This window comes from Maniola jurtina, chromosome 23, assembly GCF_905333055.1.
Source record: "Maniola jurtina chromosome 23, ilManJurt1.1, whole genome shotgun sequence".
NCBI classification, from domain to species: domain Eukaryota; kingdom Metazoa; phylum Arthropoda; class Insecta; order Lepidoptera; family Nymphalidae; genus Maniola; species Maniola jurtina.
Genome location: NC_060051.1, coordinates 510,480 through 532,457, shown reverse-complemented (window position 1 = coordinate 532,457; position 21,978 = coordinate 510,480). Strand labels below are relative to the sequence as shown.

The following is a 21,978-nucleotide window of genomic DNA, read 5'->3' as shown; positions in this document are numbered from 1 at the left end:
GAAAATAGATAGGATTTTTCGTGGTAGTGAAAATTGTGGAGTAAGGCGTCGAAAAAACTGCCGTACGTTAACGATTCTCGCGAACGCTGCCTAAATGGTTAGAGATGTATGGTTGACTTCTATAGAAAAGTTGTAGAACTCAATAATGCCTACAAAAAAGTCCGCGATAAAAAATAAATGTCCACCGAGCGATGCGAAGCCGGGGCGGGTCGCTAGTTTATTATAAAGTTCTTACATTTTTACCTAACCTAACTACATCAATTTTAGATGCAGACTCTTACATTATGACGACCTGAATAAGCTAAGCTAATCTAACCTAACTAGAAACTGCGTCGAGGTGTGACGACAGAAAGACCTAGTTAAGGTATACCACCTTAACTAACATTAAACGTAGATCAGTCCCACATAGAAATTGACGCGTGACGACGAGGTGATACCTATCTCGCTGACGGTGCGCTGGACTCATGACCCAGTGGCACAGCCTTCGAAGCTGATTCGTTCCGCAAGGGATTTCACATAGGTATTCGTTGGAATATGTAACATACCTACATAACACTGATATTATAAAGGCGAAAGTTTGTATGTGTGTGTGTGTGTGTATGCTTGTTACTCCTTCACGCAAAATCTACTGGACAGATTTGGCTGAAATTCGGAATGGAGATAGATAATATCCTGGATTAGCACATAGGCTACTTTTCATCCCGGAAAACCAAAGAGTTCCCACGGGATTTCGAAAAAACTAAATCCACGCGGACGAAGTCGCGGGCGTCAGCTAGTGATTTATAAAAACAAGTGTAATAATAATCACACTAATAACAAATAATCCATACTTCCATACTACTATTATATAATTATGCGAAAGTGTGTCATGTCTTTCTGTCTGTGTATCTGTCTGTCTGCTACCTTATCACGGCCCGACAGTGTAACGGATTCTGACGAAAGGTACAGGGTTAGTTTATATCCCGGGGACAGACATAGGCTACTTTTTATCCCGGAAAATCAAACAGTTCCCACGGGAACTTTAAAACCTAAATCCACGCGGACGAAGTCGCGGGCATCCTCTACTAACTTAACAAATCTTTATTGACGAGAAGTTTAACAGTCGTTTTGCCTTTTGCCTGCACAGTCCACACTAGGGAAATTACAATAATTACTAAGTACTGCACTACTACTGTACTATAAGCTTTACGGTGGACTAGGTGATGTGAGTTGGCATTAATATCTACAGGTGTAAGTAATAATAGGATAAGTATTACATGTATATGTGATTATGTCCCATCGATGACGATGCTCGAATTCTATCAACGTTGTTGAGATGTGAGATCGTACTAACCCCTCAGGGTGCATGGGAACTATGAGAGCGCTCGGATAAGCGGATTATCGGCTTGTGTGCGCCTCATTACAGATAAATGCACGAGAGATAATTGATGTGCTTACGTCCAACTAGACTAGATGATGGCCCCGGATTCACTAGGCGACGTTCGATGCTGACTTTACTATGATTATGACCCTTTTTTGACTCAAAAACAGCCCCATTTATGACTTAAAAACGGCAACATTTACGACGAAAAATGAACCCAATTTATGAATAAAAATAAGCCAGATTTGTGACTCAAAAACAGCCCCATTTTTGACTCACAAACCGCCACATTTATGACTCAAAAATAGACTCGTCCATAGCGCAAAAACAGCTTCATTTATGACTCAAAATTAGCCCCATCTCTTACTCAAATACACACCCATTTATAACTATGTATCAGCTAGACTACAATAAATAATATGTCGTTAAACCACGAAACAACTTACATCATTGATTACATAATAATATTACAAGATTTAAAACCTCTAAGTGATCGCCAAAGTTTACGTTTCGCAGACGAATTCAAAATTAAATCATGAAATTGGCATCCGCAATACAATTCCGAATTAATTAAGAATTAACGGCTTATCCCCACATTCATCCCAGCATTAACTCAAACACGTTAGCGAGTTAGCTGCCTTGCCATCAGCGGAATGTGAAACGTATGAGCAAACACAATCACCCCTCGTTTGATCAATTAAGTAAGGCGCAAATCAAATATCGCATTTGCGTGGCCGCGTGCTGCGTGTGTAGGGATCAGCGAATATTTCAGCAAATATCCTTGGAAGGCACCATTTTGGTTGAAAATTGTGGATAGTCCCAGTTTCTAATAGCTCTGGGATTTTTTTTTCAATTTAATGAAGAGAATACGTTGGTTATCATCATCATCATCGTCATTATAATGATCAATATAATATATTAAGTGCCACATGCTATCCTATATGAAATAATTTTTATTTCATTTCATATCAACCGATCACCAAATACGTGTTTCCTCTCAGACTGAGAAGGGTGTAAGCCATAGTCTGCCACGCTGGCTTATTGCGGATTGGCAGTCTTCACACACCTTTGAGAACATTGTGGAGAACTCTAAGGCTTAGGTTTCCTCGCGATGTATTCCTTCACCGTTAAAACAAGTGATATTTTAAGTTTTTAAAACGCACATAACTTCGAATAGAATAGAATAGAATAGAATAGATTTTTATTCAAATAAACTTTTACAAGTGCTTTTGAATCGTCAAATAATTTACCACTGGTTCGGAATGCCGTTCCTACCGAGAAGAACCAGCAAGAAACTCGGCGGTTGCTCTTTTCAATTGTGCAATTAACAATAATATTCTATACTATACAAGCAATTGCAGACCCGCGCATTGCTGGAGCGAGTCAAATCCATGCTTTTTTATCATTTACATAATCTTCGATTGTGTAATATGCTTTTGCCAGGAGCATACTTTTAATGGATTTTTTAAACTTGTGTAAAGGCAAGTCTAATATTGACTGTGGAATTTTATTATAAAATATTACACTCATTCCCACAAATGACTTTCCCACTTTTCTGAGGCGGAGCGTAGGAGTTGCGAGCTTATCACGATTTCTAGTTGGCCTGTCATGGAAATCACCGATTTTTTTTGTAGCTGAAGATGTTTTGTCGTACAAAAATTATATTATTGTAAATGTATTGAGAAGCTACTGTAAGAATACCTATTTCCTTAAATTTCTCTCGTAGGGAATCGCGCGGTTTTAAATTATGAATTGCGCGTATTGCCCTTTTTTGTAAAACGAAAATTTTTCCAATATCTGCCGCTTTACCCCATAGCAAGATTCCGTAAGACATAATACTGTGAAAATAGGCAAAATATACAATTTTTGCAGTTTCCACGTCAGTTATCTGTCGAATCTTTCTAACAGCGTAAGCAGCAGAGCTGAGTTTGCCAGCAAGTGTTGATATATGGGCGTTCCATTGAAGCTTTGCATCTAAAGTTATCCCCAGGAACACGGTGGTCTCCTCTACTTTCAACATATCATTATTTATCATTAATTTTATATTATTTGTCGTCTTGGTATTGGGCAGTGCGAATTCGACACACTTGGTTTTCTTTGCATTTAAAAGCAAATTGTTAACAGTAAACCAGTGAGTGACCTGCGATATGGCTCTATTTACATCGTCATAATTATTCTCATTTCTATCTAATTTAAAAATCAAAGACGTATCATCAGCAAATAGTACAATATCGCAAGTATTTTGGACAAAATATGGTAGATCGTTTATATATACCAAGAACATGAAGGGACCTAGGATAGAGCCTTGAGGAACACCCATTAATGAGGCTGATCCGGAAAAGTTGATTCGTGCCCGGGAACGAACCCCCGGCCTCTCAAATAGGAAGCGGCTTTCATAACCACTAGGCTATCACGGCTAGTAGTCCTTGATTATAAAGCGTAAGCGTAGAATATTGTGTACGGCAGCGGTGTCTGTGTGCTCGACCGTAGCAATAGGTAATTCGACGGCGATTGTAATTTGAAACTTCTACATATAGTGCAGATTCCCAAGTCCACTCCGTTAGTGCGATTCAGATTTGCGTTTTCTACTTGAGCTTTAACTGTAAGTTACTCGTGCTGCCATCTAATGAAAGCGTCGTGAGTTGTGACTGGCTTAGGTTCGTATTGAGGTCAGTTGATCTGTCTTGGTATGAATGACAAGCGCCCTCTATTTTCAACTTCGGGGGATGCCATAGTTGTATTTCTTGCAGATTATATTGGTTTTTTAACCGACTTCCAAAAAAGGAGGAGGTTCTCAATTCGTCAGAATCTTTTTTTTTATGTATGTTCCCTGATTACTCAAAGACTCCTGGACCGATTTGGAATTTTTTTTTGTTTGAAAGGGTATACTGTGCATGTGGTGCCATATAAATTTCATGAATATCTGATGAATATCTTCGGAGATAGAGAACAGAACTCGTCAATGGATTAGAGCAAATAGCTCGCGGTCAGTGTAATAGCTTAGTAAACAGTAGGCTTTTAACTGGGCTTAGCATATTATAGTACAGTGGGTTCCCTAAATAAATAAAAATAAAATAAATAAAATAAAATCGTTTTATTGCAGGTTAGGGACCCATATAAACAGTAAAAAAAATACAAAATATAATATAAAAATTAAAATAGTTTAAAATGAAATAGTTAGTCATTTTACGTTAGGGATCTGGTGTACCCGTAGCCAGTGTTTATAGAACACATTGTCAGGGGACGCCTGAGCGACGACTTTAAGCATCTTATTTTTAGAATTGCGGACTGTTTCCCAGAAACCCGCAATTCTATTTCGTATAATGGCGTAGTAGTCCGGGACTCCAGCGTCGGCGAACATGCCCGACGCACTACAATACCTTGGCATTTTTAATAAAATGCGAAGGGCATCATTATACTGTACCCTGAGGATGTTAAAAGATCTTTTGGTGTAATTGATCCATAGTTGTGAAGTATAAAAACTCATGCAATAAGCTTTAAACAATGTAACTTTAACATCCTCAGAGCACCGAGCAAATCGGCGAGCGAGCATGTTGCACCGTATTGCCAGTGACCTTCGCTCTCGTTCTATATCAAAATCGTCGCTCAGGGATCCCGTTAACATGTGTCCGAGATACCTGAACTGTTGCACAACCCGAACTGGTGTTCCATCTAACAAAACTGGTGGTATCCTCTCCGGGCCTTTACCAGCTCTAAAAATCAACATTTCTGATTTGCGTACATTGTATTTTAATCCATGTCTCAAGGCGTAACTAAAACTAAAAATTGTGAAGTAAAAAAATTTCAAAAGAAAAATACAACCGACTTCAAAAACCACAAACACTTAAAAGTAAAAAATAATTTTTGTTTAGCTACACGTGTAATGTACCTAGGTATGAAGTCGAGCGAGCTAGAAATCCAAGAGTGAAGCTCGCCCGAATTACTTTTAAGTGTTTGTAGTTTTTGAAGTCGGTTTTTTTTTTTTGAATTTTTTTTATCCTTATTGGTAGTGTCCCGCAATATTCCTAACGGAGCGTGGTGTCAACATTCATAACGTGTAAACGGAATGGAGTAGTCACGCCGCTTTGATTGGAGACACCGAATAGCGATAACACACTTTGTTTGTTTGTGTTGTTGTTCGTGCCACGTTAACGTTTGTGTAACCTACATTATAGCGAGGAAACGGATTACAAATCCGTAGTAGATACCTATCTATAATGAACTTTCTTCCACTTAGCATGTATATCTTTTTAACCCCCGACCCAAAAAGAGGGGTGTTATAAGTTTGACGTGTGTATTGATCTGTGTATCTGTCTGTGGCATCGTAGCTCCTAAACTAATGAACCGATTTTAATTTAGTTTTTTTTTTGTTTGAAAGGTGGCTTGATCGAGAGTGTTCTTAGCTATAATCCAAGAAAATCGGTTCAGCCGTTTGAGAGTTATCAGCTCTTTTCTAGTTACTGTAACCTTTACTTGTCGGGGGTATAAATTTTTAATTTATACTTGTTAATGCATACCTAAACATTTGTCTCTCACTAAACTGGTGGACCAGTTTGTGTCCCTCCCTAGCCATGCCATAGTCCAACATGCTAGCCAAGTGCGGACTGGCTGAGCTATCGCTGTCTCACTACTGAGTACGGATCTCCACTCTCCTTTCAGAATGAGAAGGGTTTGGTACAAAAAGAGTTTGGCTCCGAAAAGTTCGAACCCGGCCTCCCGAGTAAGAGGCAGATACCTATTTTAATCTCTAGGCCAGGAGTCTCCAAACTACGGCCCGCGGGCCAAATCCGGCCCGCCCGCACGTGCCATCGGAGAGGGCATTCGGCCCGCGACAGCTTAAAACTAGTGTCATCAATCTGGCCCGCGACAGCCAATTTCTTATTGTTGTTACTATTGCAATAACTGAAGAAGAAAACACATAATGATAATTACCTACTCGGTTGTATTTACTTGCAAGGTAAAACTTACCACAGAAATGTTGACGCAGAAAACTTAATTGAAGTATCTAAGCTTAAGCATAATAACTAGTAAATAACGTTAAGTAATTGAAGTAATTGAAATGCAAAAAAAGCGTATATTTGCTTAGGACGCGCACTTTGCGACTATATGTCTAGCTAGACAGCTAGAAATATAGTTAAGGGCAGAAAAATTCAACTGTTTTGGCCCTTGGAACATACTGACAAAATTATTATGGCCCTCAGGCTTCAAAGCTTGGAGACCTCTGCTCTAGGCCATTACAAGGCTCTACCAATGTTTTTATTACAAATTTTTTTATTAACTGGTTCTGGGTTCTAGTAGATATTAGGTAGGTGGCGAAGGTACCTACTATTTCGCTTTTGTATGAGCATTAAAAAGATACTAAAAAATCATCGTGTAGTACAGAGATCGTAGTCAAGAGCTAACTTGCTATTGAATAAAAACTTTTTAGGCAATCGGATAAAAAGGGCAAGTTAAAAAGGCAACAGGGCAAAATTAACCCTCTAGAGAGGGAAGGTACCTCCGGAGGGCTGTTCGCAATTATTTCACGGAGGACTTAGCTCTCAGCACTGGGAAGGGTTTCATAATTAAAATGAAACGGCTTGTAATTCCAGCTTTTACAGTCGACGGGGATATGTGGAAATTATTTTTGGGAAATACCAGTAGACCGTATGGCTGCAATTAACAAATTACCGTAACCTTTACAATTACAGAGAGGGACCTTTCTCAAATTTACGTGGATTTCGCTTTTTAAATCCCGCTAAGAACACATCCGCTAAGAAAGGATTTTTGAAAATTTAACCCCTAAGGGGGTAAAATACGGGGTTGAAATTTATCTAATCCACGCGTCAAAAGTTAGTTTGTTATAAGTACGGACATAGGCTAACATGGGATATTATCTATCTCCATTCTGAATTTCAGCCCAATCCGCCCAGTGGTTTTTGCGTGAAGAAGTAACAAACATACACACACACACACACACAAACACACATGCACACATACACATAAACTTTCGCCTTTTTTTTGTTTATAGTGTGTGTGTGTTTATAGTGTAAATAGTCGTATTAGTATGAAGTGTAATGTATGGAAACAGTAGCTGATGCCCGCGACTTCGTTTGCGTGGATAAAGGTTTTTTAAAATCCCGTGGAAACTCCTCGATTTTCCGGGATAAAAAGTAGCCTTTGTGTATAGTCCAGAGTATAGTCTATCTCCGTTCCCAATTTCAGTCAAATCCATCCTGTAGTTTGCGCGAAAGAGTAACAAACATCCATACATACATAATAATATGTACTTACAAACTTTCGCGTTTATAATATTAGTAGGATTTATTCCCAACCATGTTTATCAATTTGGCAACGGATCCCAAATAGCCATATTTTTAATTAAATAAACCCACCCTTTTATACCGTAAGCTAGCAAAATCCACTTGCGACTTTATTGAATGGCATGTTCTGAATATCCACCCCTTTATGTAAAGACACCCGGTCCTTTGTACCCCAACCCATGGATATAATACTACTTACTATGATGAGGGTTCTCTATCACTGAGTGATATAGCGCATGGACTCAAAAGACCCTATGAAAATTATCCTAATGCCTATTTGTAACTTGAATGATCGTGAGGAAAATCCATTATGGGTTCCACCGGCCACGGGGGAGCACAGTGGTTATGGTTGGTGTCGGAGTCCTACCGACTAAAAACCTCACGAAGTTCCATCCCACCGCTGACGACGGAGCACAAGGGACCGACAACGCCTCGTTACTCTGCCAGCGGATGTCCGCCGCAGCAGACCCACCACTGGGACCCTACGTGCCCCCAAACACTGTTAGAGGCATGGTTTTTAAGCGTGTGTTCAAGATATGATGTGTTTGTCCATAATATAATTATAGGTATATGATACTCAAATCAAGTACCTGTAGGTACTAAAATGATTATACCTAGGTACTTAAGTAGATAGATAGATAGAAGTCTTTATTGCACAAAAAACATGTAAATGAACAACACAGAAGGAAGAAAACAGAAAAAACAATTGTGTGCAAAGGCGGCCTTATTGCTTAGAGCAATCTCTACCAGGCAACCTTTGCTGAAAGGAGAAGCTAGTGTTGGATAGTACCTATCAAGTCGCAAAGAATTATTCGAAATTACTTATATATAGGTACATTATATTAATTATTATATTAATAAACATAATAAATATACATACATACATAACTATTCTAAGTAATAATATATATATTACATATACCTTCTATACATATAGCAACATAGTAACTTGCATAATATAATGATACATAATAATATAATAATAAACGATATTATGGCAAAGTATTACTAAGTAGTTGGCCTTTTACGCGACGTCACATGACTGTTTCGATAATATGTGACGAATTGACGATATTACATAGGTATTTAAGAAGGGTCTCTCCGTCACTCGCTCCATACAAACGTAGTTCCAATTTCATTTGAATATTAAAAGCAACCAAAGTCCATGAAATTTTGCAGACATATTCTAGAAACTAATATATTCTATGCTTTCCAGAGAGGTTTTCCAGATTTCTGTTAAAATATTCGGTTTCAAAGTTACGCGGTCTTAAAAATTCACATACAAATCTTCGAGTTCCTGTAATTTTGAAACTTGTTATTTTCAGAAAAATCTAAAACACAACAGGCACAGATGTTAGTTTCTAGAATATGTCTGCATTTCATGGACTTTGGTTGCTTAATATTCAAATGAAATTGGAACTACGATTGTATGGAGTAAGTGACGGAGAGAGCCCTGTTAAAAGTAGGTATTATTATTATGTAGGTTCTGAAGTTTGTACCTATTTAATTCAATTTCACAGCGTGTCGAATGTAAGGACGCGGAATGGGTACTTAATCTTGTGGCAGAAAGAATTGATCATCAGCTTTACAGCACGCTGTTATGATTAGACCTATGAGTAAGCATGGCCACACGGTATATATCTAGGTAGGTTACATAGTATTATGTATACAGGGTGTTTGGTAATTAGTATATAATGACGACACGTACCCATGCTACTTTGATCTGATAAATACAATGCTGATGTAAAATGACGAAATAAAATTATAAAAATTTCCATACAAAATTTTAATTTTTTTTTTGACCAAGTTTTCATGGCCCTAATGTGCCCTAACTCACTGAGATCGTTGGCCTCGGCCTATCAAAAGATGGTCAACGATCTCAGTGAGTTAGGGCACGGTAGGGTCATGAAAACTTTGACATAATTTTTATTTTTTATTTTTGTATGGAAATTTTTATAATTTTATTTCGTCATTGTACTTCAGCATTGTGTTTATCAGATCAAAGTAGCATGGGTACGTGTCGTCATTATATACTAATTACCAAACACCCTGTATAATCGCACTAATATTATAAAGAGGTAAAGTAAGTTTATTCATCATGATCAACTCATTGCCGGTCCAATACTGAGCACGGGTCTCTTCTCAGAATGAGAAGGGTTTAGACCATAGTCTGCCACGCTGGCCCAATGCGGATTGGCAGACTTCACACATCTTTGTGAACATGAAAAACTCTCAGGCATGCAAGTTTCCTCACGATGTAAGTTTATTAGTAGGAAGTAATCTCTGGAACTAGTAAAGCGATTTTGGAAATACTTTCACCAATAAAAAGCTACATTCTTCCTGAGTGATGCTATATTTTACTTACCCGTGCGAAGCCGGGGTGCGTCGTTAGAGTTTATAACTAAAACTTCTTTAGGCGCATCACTAGTATTCTAATGTTTGATGATGTACGTTGATGAAAAATTCAAAATGGCTGCCATGAAAATTAAAAAAAAAACTGGCCGAGTGCGAATCGGACTCGCATACGAAGGGTTTCGTACCATCTTAGAAGATATTTTAATATTTTTATGTGCAACACAGCAAGTTAATGACAACAGCGCCATCTATATGTGATTAAGAAAATAATTTTTTTCGTGAACACATTTTAATTCTTTTTTGTGATGTAACCTGAAAAATTCTCTGTTTTCGGATTTATTCCTTTACTTGTGCTATAAGACCCACCTACCTACCAGATTTCGTGATTCTAGGTCAACGGGAAGTATATGGTAGGTAGGTTTTCTTGACAGTCACGACGGACGGGAGGACGGTCAGACAGACAGACAACAAAGTGATCCTATAAGAGCGGAACCCTTTTTCCTTTTGAGGTACGGAACCCTAAAAATAAGTGTCTCTTTTGTGCGATGGTACGGAACCCTTCGTGTGCGATTCCGACTCGAACTTGGCTGTTTTTTTTAAATAATGAACGAATTTCCGGTGGGAGAAAAAAATATCCCGTATCATAAAGCTAACAAAAGTCAAAAACCTCTCAATGCTCTAGGGAGGTGTGATATTACAAGATTTATCAAAGTCAGTGCGTCCCCTCGCCCCGGCCGCATCATTACGACCCTCAGGGGCTGTGGAGACGAGGCCTTAATAGATATTATTATTTAATACGACCCTAAAATATTCAAAATAAGAAACACTTTTTTTTTGTGCTCCGTAGACCGACCGTACAAATTTCCATTCTAGAACCTTGGGACCTCAACGTCTATCGATTTTTCCAACTAGATAGATAGATAGATAGATAGATAGATAGATAGATAGATAGATAGATAGATAGATAGAAACACTTTATTGCACACAAAAACACATGTAAAGGATCACAACACAGAAGAAAACAGAAAAACAATTGTGTGCAAAGGCGGCCTTATTGCTTGGAGCAATCTCTACCAGGCAACCTTTGCTGAAAGGAGCTGAAAGTGCTAGGGTTGGATAGTGCCAACTAGGTATGGGCCCTGCCCATTGTCACTTTAGCTTCGCAGTCCAATGTAGGTATTGTATACAATGACTTTCTAAGGTCATTGATTGTATAGTATTAAGTACAAGGAACTAAAAGCTTAACTTGCTATAATCCGCTAAACCAGACTAATCTGTATGGTGCAACATGCAGCATGCGATATGCACCGCCCGCCCTCCCACTGCTAAACACGCAGGAAAAGCCAGCCACCAAGCGAGCAATACACACCACACAAATCTCAAAATCACTCGACGCACGTTTCGCCCCGACACCGGAGCATCCTCAGGAGATGTAAACCTTACAATGCACACGTGCAAATGCAATGAAATTGCAATGGTTTAGCGCATTTTTTTGCGCGCTTTTGGCTCTTTGTATAGCATGGACTTCTGCAAAATAACGTCTGATTCTATACAAATATAATGAGTTATCAGAATACCTAGCGGCTGTATGTATATATTATGATGAACTTATGACCAAACTTTTCCCTCAAATTAAATGTTAAAATATTCTTCAAGAAGGTCTTGAAAGGGCCTCGTTACGGGGAAAAATGGCCTTAATTCCATTAAAAGGTAGCAAAAAATCCCAAAGTGTGGAATTGAATTAGGTGACAGAACTTAAGGGGGACTTAACGAAAGTAAATGGTTATTTTAAGCATTCTCTTTTGTTATGACGGACGAAATTAAACAAAGGCTGATTAGCAATTTGAAATCATTAAATCTTTCCGTTTGTAAGGACCCTACGGCTACCTATATAGTTAGGTGCTTTTGGACCATGTCGCTTATGAAGATTATGAATGGCTGAAACCGGTAAGTGGCGCAAGTATGCCTCTCTTATCGAAAGTTACATTTCTGTTCCGTTTGCCGTGGAGACCCTGGGACCATGGAGCCTTAATGATATATTTTTTATTAGACGTCTCACCGTGGGTGACAGTCCGCCCTCCCACTGCTAAGCATGCAGAAAAAGCCAGCCACCAAACAAACCCCAATTACCACCACTCAACACCACACAAATCCACCAGAACACACTCGACGCACATTTCTCTCCGACACCTGAGCAAGAGATGTAGACCTTACAATACAATTGTGCATTGTGTGTGGTGTTGCGTGGTGGTACTCGGGGTTTGCTTGGTGGCTCGCTTTTCCTGCATGCTTAGCAGTGGGGGGGCGGACGATGCAATTCGCTTGCTACTTGTTGTACCATACAGGTTTGCCTTTTTCCGTGGATTATAGCTATATATATGTAGATTATATTCTAATATTAATATAGCATAGCTATGTGTCTAATATTGTATCTTATACAGGAGAAACCTTTATAAATCTAATTTCCATTAATAAAATATGTACTGAATAGACGCTCAGGTTACGCAAAGCTGTTTAATTATTCACAAGGTAGGTATATATCTGTTCTGAGTTAAGTAGGTACATGTATATTGTGTAGATAATGTAGGCATTAATGTATTATCTGTAACATTCTGCCGCTTACATGGTTCTATCATCAAGCGAAGATAATCTTGATCTCAATCCCCTACTATGTTTTCTCGACTTATAATATTTTAAAATGATACGGTGGAGGTTTCGAGAACGATTAAAGAGCTCGTTGGAAAGCCTGGAGTACCACAAAGACCTATATAAGCTCACTTTGTGTATTCTATCGCCTTTATAATGGGGAGTATTCTGAAGAGTTTTCGACCTTATTCCACCCTCCTTTTCTACAAACACACCGCACGTCACCGTAAGTAATTTCACCCTCACCACCTGGGTGCCTGGTGCACTCGACCGTCCATTGTATCAGATCTTTTTTAGGGTTCCGTACCTCAGAAAGAAAAACGGAACCCTTAAAATGTGTTTCAATTTTCAAACTGAGATAACTATGCCAAGTGGGGTATTATATGAAAGGGCTTTACCTGGACATCCTAAAACAGATTTTTATTTATTTTTATGTGTAATATTTATATGTATAATAGTTTTTGATTTATCGTGCAAAATGTTGGAAAAATACTCGAGTACGGAACCCTCAGTGCGCGAGTCTGACTCGCACTTGGCCGGGTTGGCCACATGCATACTGTGAAGCAAACTCCTTTCGGCGGTGTTCCTACCAGATTTTGGCATGAGATTATTCAAGAGGTGCCCTACAACGCATTGGCTGTTCTTCTGGTTGTCCAATTTTTTTTTTTAATTTATAGACTAGCGCTTGGCTGCCAGACCTGCTACCAAGTGATGATGCAGTCTAAGATAAGTAGGTATTATTGATAGGATTAGCACCTGAAATTCAACTTTACCCCAATTTGTGAATATTAAAAACGCCCGTTATAAAAGTGAAGAAACCTCGATAAAGATGAAAATGGTAGGCAAATACAATGGTAGTGGTTTGGAAGCACTCAAATCGCGAGGCCTTAGATTTTCGCGACATTAAAACGAGTTTTTGTAAATAAACGAAGGGATTTGCGAAACGCAAAAGATGTCTCATTTTTTCTTCATCCGCCATGACAGGTTCGGATTTGGGATCCTTTTGTTTGAGCGAAAGGCACTGAGTTTCCCTTTTTAATTGACTTTTGGGGCTTAGCTTTATGGACGCTGTTTTTATCTTCAAAGATTCTTTTTGCTACTAAAAGTTAATAGGGAAAAGTTTTATTTGGTATCTGATTAACAGTTAGGTAACTGACGAATCACAACTTCGTCTGAAGGATTTTAATCGCAAGTTAGTCTGAGGAATTTTTTAAATCAGGCTAGATTTATGTTTTAGAGTTATTATACCTACGCTTTTGGTTCTTTACTATGATAATAGGTAAAAGAAAACTTTCAAATATCCATAGGTAAGAGATGATAATACTAATTCATTGAAATCAATGAATTAGAAACTAAGTAATGATAATAATTTTCAAAATTCCTAATAGCTTTCCGCATGCCAAACAGCCCGATCCGTCCAGTAGTTTGAGCTGTGCATTGATAGATCAGTCAGTTAGTCAATCAGTGAGTCAGTCAGTTAGTCACTTTTCCATTTATATATTTACTAGCTGATGCCCGCGACTTCGTCCGCATGGATTTACGGTTTTGAAAATCCCGTGGGAACTCTTTGATTTTCCGGGATAAAAAGTAGCCTATGTCCGTCCCCGGGATATAAGCTTACCATGTACCAAATTTTGTCAGAATCGGTTACACTGTTGGGCCGTGAAATGGTAGCAGACAGACGGACAGACAGATAGACAGACAGACAGACACACTTTCGCATTTATAATATTAGTATGGATTCTAGCTGATGACTGCGACTTTGTCCGCGTGAATTTAGGCTTTTAAAATCCTGTGGAATGACTGGAAATTTACTAAATAGGTTGCTGTTTTGTTATCTATTAACAATAATTCATTGATTAGTAAAGTTTACAGTACATGATTTGAATTTAATCAGTTATTTGGATGAATGATAGTAGGCACCTACTAGATGGGTACGGTTCGTTTCCAATTCAATTAAGTTTTGAATTCAAAATGGCGATTGATTCCGCCCGATATTTAGTATTTAGAGTATGATTTTGGCGTGATTCTTTTTGTTGAATAATTTGGTTACTTTTACCATTTCAGGCAAAGTGTATAGGTAACTATTGTGTCGAGTGTACTAAAAGAAATTAAAATTATAAATTCAAAATTCAAATTCAAAATGTTTTTATTCAATTAGACTTTTACAAGTTCTTTCGAATCGTCAAAAGCATCTACCACTGGTTCGGAATGCCTTTCCTACCGAGAAGAACCAGCAAGAAACTCGGCGGTTGCTCTTTTCAAAGATTTGATATACAATATTATGCCATGTATAAAAGCAATTGAAGTCCTGCGCATTGCTGGAGCGAATCGAAGTTTAAATCCACGCTTTTTTATCATTTACATAATCTTCGATAGTATAATATGCTTTTCTCAAGAGCATATTTTTAATAGATTTTTTGAACCTGTGTAAAGGCAAGTCCAAAATTGACTGAGGAATTTTGTTATAGAAGATTATACCCATTCCCACAAATGACTTTTGGACCTTCCTGAGACGGAGCGTAGGAGTCGCAAGCCTGTTACGGTGTCTAGTCAGCCTGTTGTGTAGATCGCCAACCTTCTTGTAACTAAGAATATTTTGTCTTACAAAAATTATGTTGTTGTAAATATATTGAGAGGCTACGGTAAGGATACCTATTTCCTTAAATTTTTCTCGAAGTGAATCGCGTGGTTTTAAGTTATAAATTGCGCGTATTGCCCTTTTTTGTAATACAAAAATTCTCCCAATATCTGCCGCTCTACCCCATATTAAGATTCCATAAGACATAATACTATGAAAATAAGCAAAATATACTATCTTTGCGGTCTCCACGTCAGTTAATTGTCGAATCTTTCTAACCGCGTAAGCAGCAGAGCTTAGTTTGCCAGCAAGAGTTGATATATGGGTGCCCCATTGCAGCTTCGCATCTAAGGTTATCCCCAAAAATGTAGTAGTCTCTTCTATTTTCAAAATATCATTATTTATCCTTAAATTAATGTTACTTGTGTTCTTGGTATTGGGCAGTGCGAATTCAATACACTTAGTTTTTTTTGCATTTAAAAGTAGATTATTTACAGTAAACCAGTGAGTTACCTGAGATATGGCACCATTTATATCGTCAAAATTGTCCTTATTTCTATCGACTTTAAAAATCAAAGACGTATCGTCAGCAAATAGTACGATATCGCAAATATTTTGGACTACATATGGTAAATCGTTTATGTATACTAAGAACATGAAAGGACCTAGAATAGAGCCTTGAGGAACACCCATTAGTGAGGCTGATCCGGATGACTTCACATCATTCACACATACTGTTTGAATACGATCACTAAGATAGGACGCAATGAGACCAAGCGCAGTGTCTTTGATTCCATAGTGGCTCAATTTAACTAAAAGAGTCTCGTGCTCAACGCAATCAAATGCCTTGGATAAATCACAGAAAATACCAATGGCATTCTGTGACCCCTCCCACGCATTGAATATATGCTTTAACAGCATTGCGGCCGCGTCGGTTGTTGATCGACCTTTAGTGAAGCCATACTGTTCAGAATGGAGTAGCTTATTAAAATTGAAATGCTGAAGCAGTTGGTTGAGCATGATTTTCTCAAATATCTTGCTCAGTGTTGGCAAAATTGAAATTGGCCTGTAATTGTTTGGGTCACTTTTGCTACCCGATTTAAAAAGAGGTATCAATTTACTACATTTCATGAGATCTGGAAAAGCGCCTGTATCCACAGACTCATTAAAAATTAGGGCTAGATATGGCGCAATAATATCAATAATATTGTTAATTATTTTTACTGATATTCCCCACAGATCTCCGGTTTTTTTGCTTTGTAAAGATTTGAACACTTTAACAATGTCATATGGAGTAACGTATTCAAACCTAAACAACACACCGCATTCAGTGACATTGGCCCTGAGAAGATCATAGGCTTCTGTTGGTGAAGAACTAAGGGAACTAGTAGTGATGACTGGAATGTTCTGGAAAAAATTCTCAAATGTATTTGCAATTTCAATATTGGAGTCAATAATACGGTTATTAATTTTTAGCTCCAATTTATTGTTATGCACTTTTTGTTTCCCAGTTTCATCCGTGATGATATCCCAAGCTGCTTTAATTTTATTATCAGAATTAATAATTTTTTGCTTTATGCAGAGTGACTTTGCTTGTATGCAAACCTTTTTGAATAATTTTGAATAATTTTTTACATATTCAACAAATGTGGGAGTGTAGTTATATTGTTTTTCTGCATACAAGTCGAACAACTTATTTCTACTTTTATAGATGCCAACAGTAGCCCAGTCACTAAATTTAAGATTTTTAAACAGTTTTTTTTCTACAATTTTAAAGGTAGAATTAAATTGAGAGTTTATGAGATCAAAAAAAGCATTATAGTGTTCATCCGGACCACCCTGAGTAAAGTCAAGTTTAGGTAAAGCAGTTAAAACCTTTAGTTTGAACTGCTCTACCTTTTTAGTGGTTACTGGCCTATACTTTATTAACTTTGTTATGTCTTGATTATCACTGGGAACAGATATCATTTGTCCACAGTGATCGGATCTTAGATTCGTCATGATCGATTTTGCGACAATCTTACAGTCACAGAAAATGTTATCTATACAAGTGGCTGAATTTGCAGTTATCCGTGTTGGTTCATTGAAAATTTTCTGTAAATTAAAGCTTTTAAATAAATTGAGTAAACTGTCAGTAAAAGAAGTGTGAAGCAAAATATCAATATTGAAGTCTCCACAAACTAATATCTTTTTTGATGACCTACATATCCGCCTCAAGGCCTCTTCCATAACGTCCTCAAACAGAACAAAGTCACCTGAGGGGGGTCGGTACACGCAGACGACAATATAGCGCTCCAGCTCAACACAGGACAGCTCAATAGTGCGTTCCAATGAAAGATTAACAATGTCTTTCCGTTCTTTATAATTGATATTGTTGCGGGTTAATATTAAAGACCCTCCGCGTATAGCTTTCTTTCTAGAGAACGCACTTGACAATTGATAATGTTTTAAATTTACTATTAATTGATAACTATTGAGCCAATGCTCAGTGAGGCATAAGATGTCAATATCAAATTTTTTAATAAATAGTTCTATCTCATGTTCTTTGCCAGATAAGCCCTGAATATTTTGGTGTACAAGATTGATTTTACATAGCTTATCTGTTGTCGCACTACTTAGTTTAAAATCTTATTACTGTTTACAGTAGTGTCCATGCAACTATTTGTATCCAAACTATTATAATAGTTTGTATCCAACGTAAAAAAACTGGAATTAGTAGTATTACTAATTAGGTCTATATTATTAGTACAACATGTACCGTTTTCAAAAGAACTCAAGCTAAAAATAGCTGTGTCTTGTATATTACAAGCTACCAAGGTAGCTATTTGTTTCTTATAACTAAGGGGCAAGTACATTGTATCCTTTGTCAGTGAAAATTTTTTTATAAAATTATTCGTGTCTATTATGTGAATATAATCCCTATGGCCAAAACTTAAATTATTAATAAGCATGTTGAGTGTATAGACATACCTATTTTGTGCTGGGGTTAAAGTGCAAGAGTAAGGAAAAGTGCACAATATGAATTTACAACCCGTATTTTCTTGTAGGTCCAATAGGTATGCAAAACTTCTTAAAATTTGTTTTTTTGTTATTTGCATGCTGTCACCTATCAACAAGACAACTGTACTATATTTATCTAAACAGCAGCCTTTAAAATTTTCAATTATATATTCATATGGTGCCCCTGGGTTACATATGTTGATCACTGTTTGATGTAATTTATTACTTATTAAATGACCAAAGTCTTTTCCCAATCCATCTGAAACAACAAATGTTTTCCGCTGAGGGCAATGTAACGAGGAACCATTGTTTTCACAGCCTTTTTGTTGTCCTATACACTGACTGTCCACTGGCATTTCGTCCGGAACCTTATTTGAGCACTCACATCTATTAATCAGAGAGTCAAGACGATCTATATTATAATTACTTAAGGCTAACAGCTCATCAGCGGCCAGTATATGCTCACCGACCTGTTTCTGTGACAGCTCGTACTGGGAAGTAACTGTTTTCAAGGAGTTTTCCAGTTTTAGAATCTCCTCATTAAGACTCCGAACGTCAGTTTCATATTGAACTCTCATCTCTTGCAGTGAGGAACAATATGTATTGAGCTTATTTAATAAATCTGAACGTTCTTTTCTAAGCCTAATGTTTTTATTACATAATTTCTGAAATTTTATTAATTTTTTCGTTTTTTTAATTAATTTACCAATTTTGATGTATTTTTTAATTTTTTTGTGACTATTTAAATGGATAGTTTCTGAATGTGGCTTATTATTAGCAGCACAAGGGCTGTCACAGGTCAGGTCAATTGTCAACACTGGTGCTGTTGAGGATGAAGCAAGCAGCTCATCATACAAGTTATTTGTTTTTTGTGTTTCATAACTTGCTATTTGTGACTGAAGGTCACAAATTAACTGTTGAGATTGGCTTAATTCATCCTCTAACATAGATATCTTTCCCAGAGCCTCTTCATAAGTTTGTATGCACTGATTGAACGACCCTACTGCCAACTGAAGTTGGTCGCGCTCCTCTGATAACAAAGTATGAGCGTTGTGCAGGTTTGCAAGTTCAGACTTTAACTGTGAGTTCCTAGCAATAATGATCCTCATCTCAGCTTCACTTTCATCTTGTTCCTTCAGTAGTTGGGTATTTAATTGTTTCAGTGATTTTATTTCGTGTAAAGCATTTTTCAGTATATCCACGAGCAATAAATTAGTGAATATAATTTTAATTAAACGAATACAAGCAAATAAATTTCATGAAACAAACTAAAATTATTTTCACTAATATTAAGTGAATATTATTTTAATTTGTTTTAGTATCTAAGTAATTACAATTTTTTTAATTAATACAAGTTTTGTGATTGGTCACTCAAAATGACTTTTTGTCTTTGTCATTTGTATGAGATTACGTAACAGAGAGAGCCTCATTAGCTTATCTCTGGGGATAGAGTATAGTAATAGAAATACTTACTTAAATAGTGGTTAGATTTGTAGGAACGATTTTCTCAGTCAGTGACGTATCGTTTCACACAGTGGAAACGGGATCAATATTAGCATATTATGATAGTTTTTCATCGTTTATTGAAAACCTTTTCAGTTTACGAGGGGCTCGAGCAAAACGCTCCTTATCAGTACGTAACTGATAGTGTCTACTCGACCCCGTTTACACCACGACACACCGATAAAAGACAACAAAAATCTAAGTTAATAAATAAAAATTATTTACTGTTCAAAAAACATATCAAGACCTTCTGCATCTAAATAACTTTAAATTCATAGCGAAAATTGCGGAAGCGTCAGGTTTTGAACCTTGTTGGTAAAAATTATAAATAGCAAAAAGTATGTAATGTGTCAATTCTGGTGCAAAGAGCTGCATTGAAATAGTTGCCTTTGAAAAATACATAGTTCCGATAACTGTAACAATATGTCTCTACTATTGTACTCTATCTACGGAAAGAAGTTAGTATAGGTCTCTCTCTGTTACGTAATTCTATACAAAATGACAGAGACAAATATCTCAGTAAGCGTTAACCATTTTGAGTCACCAAAATAAACAATGTTTTCGAATTGAATTTAGAATATTTTTTGTGAACATTTTCGAATTGAATTTCGAATGTGTTTTGAAAATATGTTTGTAAACTGTTTGGTGGCTCAAAATAAACCCACTGAGATTTTTTGTCTCTGTCATTTGTACGTGATTACCTACGTAACAGAGAGAGCCCTATTTTAAATTGTTTTCGTGGATAGAGTATAGATGACATTAACAGTTACTTGAGTACTAAATAAAATATATGTAATACTATTATCTAAAATTTCGGGACTTAGCGTCGGGCGCATGTTAAGTTAAAGTCATGCATTATTATTTATTATGGACTAGTATGCGATAGTAGTTGCGATAAAACACAAACGTGCTCTGATAAGAAATTGATTCTGGCAGTTTTGAACAAGTCCGGCGCTGGCCGGGGGGGTCGGTTATGGCGATGCCCGGGTTTACGACTCCCGGCGAAAGGCTGCGAAGGTTTTATAATGTTACGAATAGCTCTGGACAGAAGAGTGACAGGAAATAAAAGAGGTTAGCAGTTCTACTGCAGATGACGAGGTTCTGTGTTTAAATTCCGGTTGGGCGCTGTGTCACTGCCGTGTCTCAGAGAGCATGTAAAGTCGTCGGTGCTGCGCCTGATCTCTCTCCGGTCGTTTCAGATTTCCGTCCCATCGGGCTATGAGAGCGAGGGAATAGAGAGTGCAACTGTGTTTGCGCACACACATGTGCATTATAATATCTCCCGCACAGGTTGGCTAATCTCAATGGAGATTGGCTGAAATTCGGTCGGGAGGATATATTTATGGACTAGTATGGATTATTTAAACAATTGCGATAAAACATAAACGTGCTCTGATAAGAAATTGATTCTGGCAGTTTTGAACAAGTCCCAGGGCTGGCCGGGGGGTCGGTTATGGCGATGCCCGGGTTTACGACTCCCGGCGAGAGGCTGCGATGGTTTTATAATGTTACGAATAGCTCTGGACAGAAGGGTGAAGCAAAAATAAAAGACGTTTGTCGGTCAGTAGTCGTTATATTTACTCGACTACGGCAAAGCGAAAAGGAAGTAGGAATACGCAATAGGTGTGAATCGGTCATTACAGTCTATGTATGATCAGTGGCGAGCAGGACATAGAGGCATAAAGTCACTGCTTACCCTAGAAATGCAACTAATCATTTTTATGACCTGCCATTAAAGGTACCATTAGTTCCATCACCTACGGTTACCTACCCCATACCTACCCTAGGTATAAACCCTGTGCACGCCACTGGTATGTATGTATTTCTGTATGTTCCACCGCAGTGCCTAAACTACTGAGCCTATTTTGATGAATGATGTGTCGATTGATTTGTTATTATGGTCCGGATTATACCTTGTTCATACGATCAAAATCAATTTAACAGATGTTACATCAAAAAATTGCTCAGTAGGTAATGGTTGTGGTGTGTACGTGTATGATAATTTCCAAAACCACACTAAAATTGTCAAAAAGGGTTTACGACAAACCACAAGGCAAGTGTAATTATCCTCAGTTTAAAATGATATGAAAAAAATGCTATGAACATGTTATTATTAGCCTAAGTATACGTTTATATTTAAATTATCATAAAATTTAATTAGGTGTCGTAAATTATTTACAAGACAGTTAAAAATTTGAGTGTAAATTTCTTAACTAAAACTAATTTCAAAA

The 21,978-nt window shown here is 37.4% G+C and overlaps 1 long non-coding RNA gene across 1 annotated transcript; it reads right to left on the bottom strand.

The window, feature by feature from the left end:
* Nucleotides 1–289: 289 nt before the first annotated feature.
* Nucleotides 290–15,973, bottom strand: LOC123877301. Its single transcript, XR_006798560.1, has 3 exons — nucleotides 15,960–15,973; nucleotides 12,858–12,861; nucleotides 290–355 (listed from the first exon to the last, which is right to left on the bottom strand). It is a non-coding gene; the product is annotated as an uncharacterized LOC123877301 (long non-coding RNA).
* Nucleotides 15,974–21,978: the final 6,005 nt, after the last annotated feature.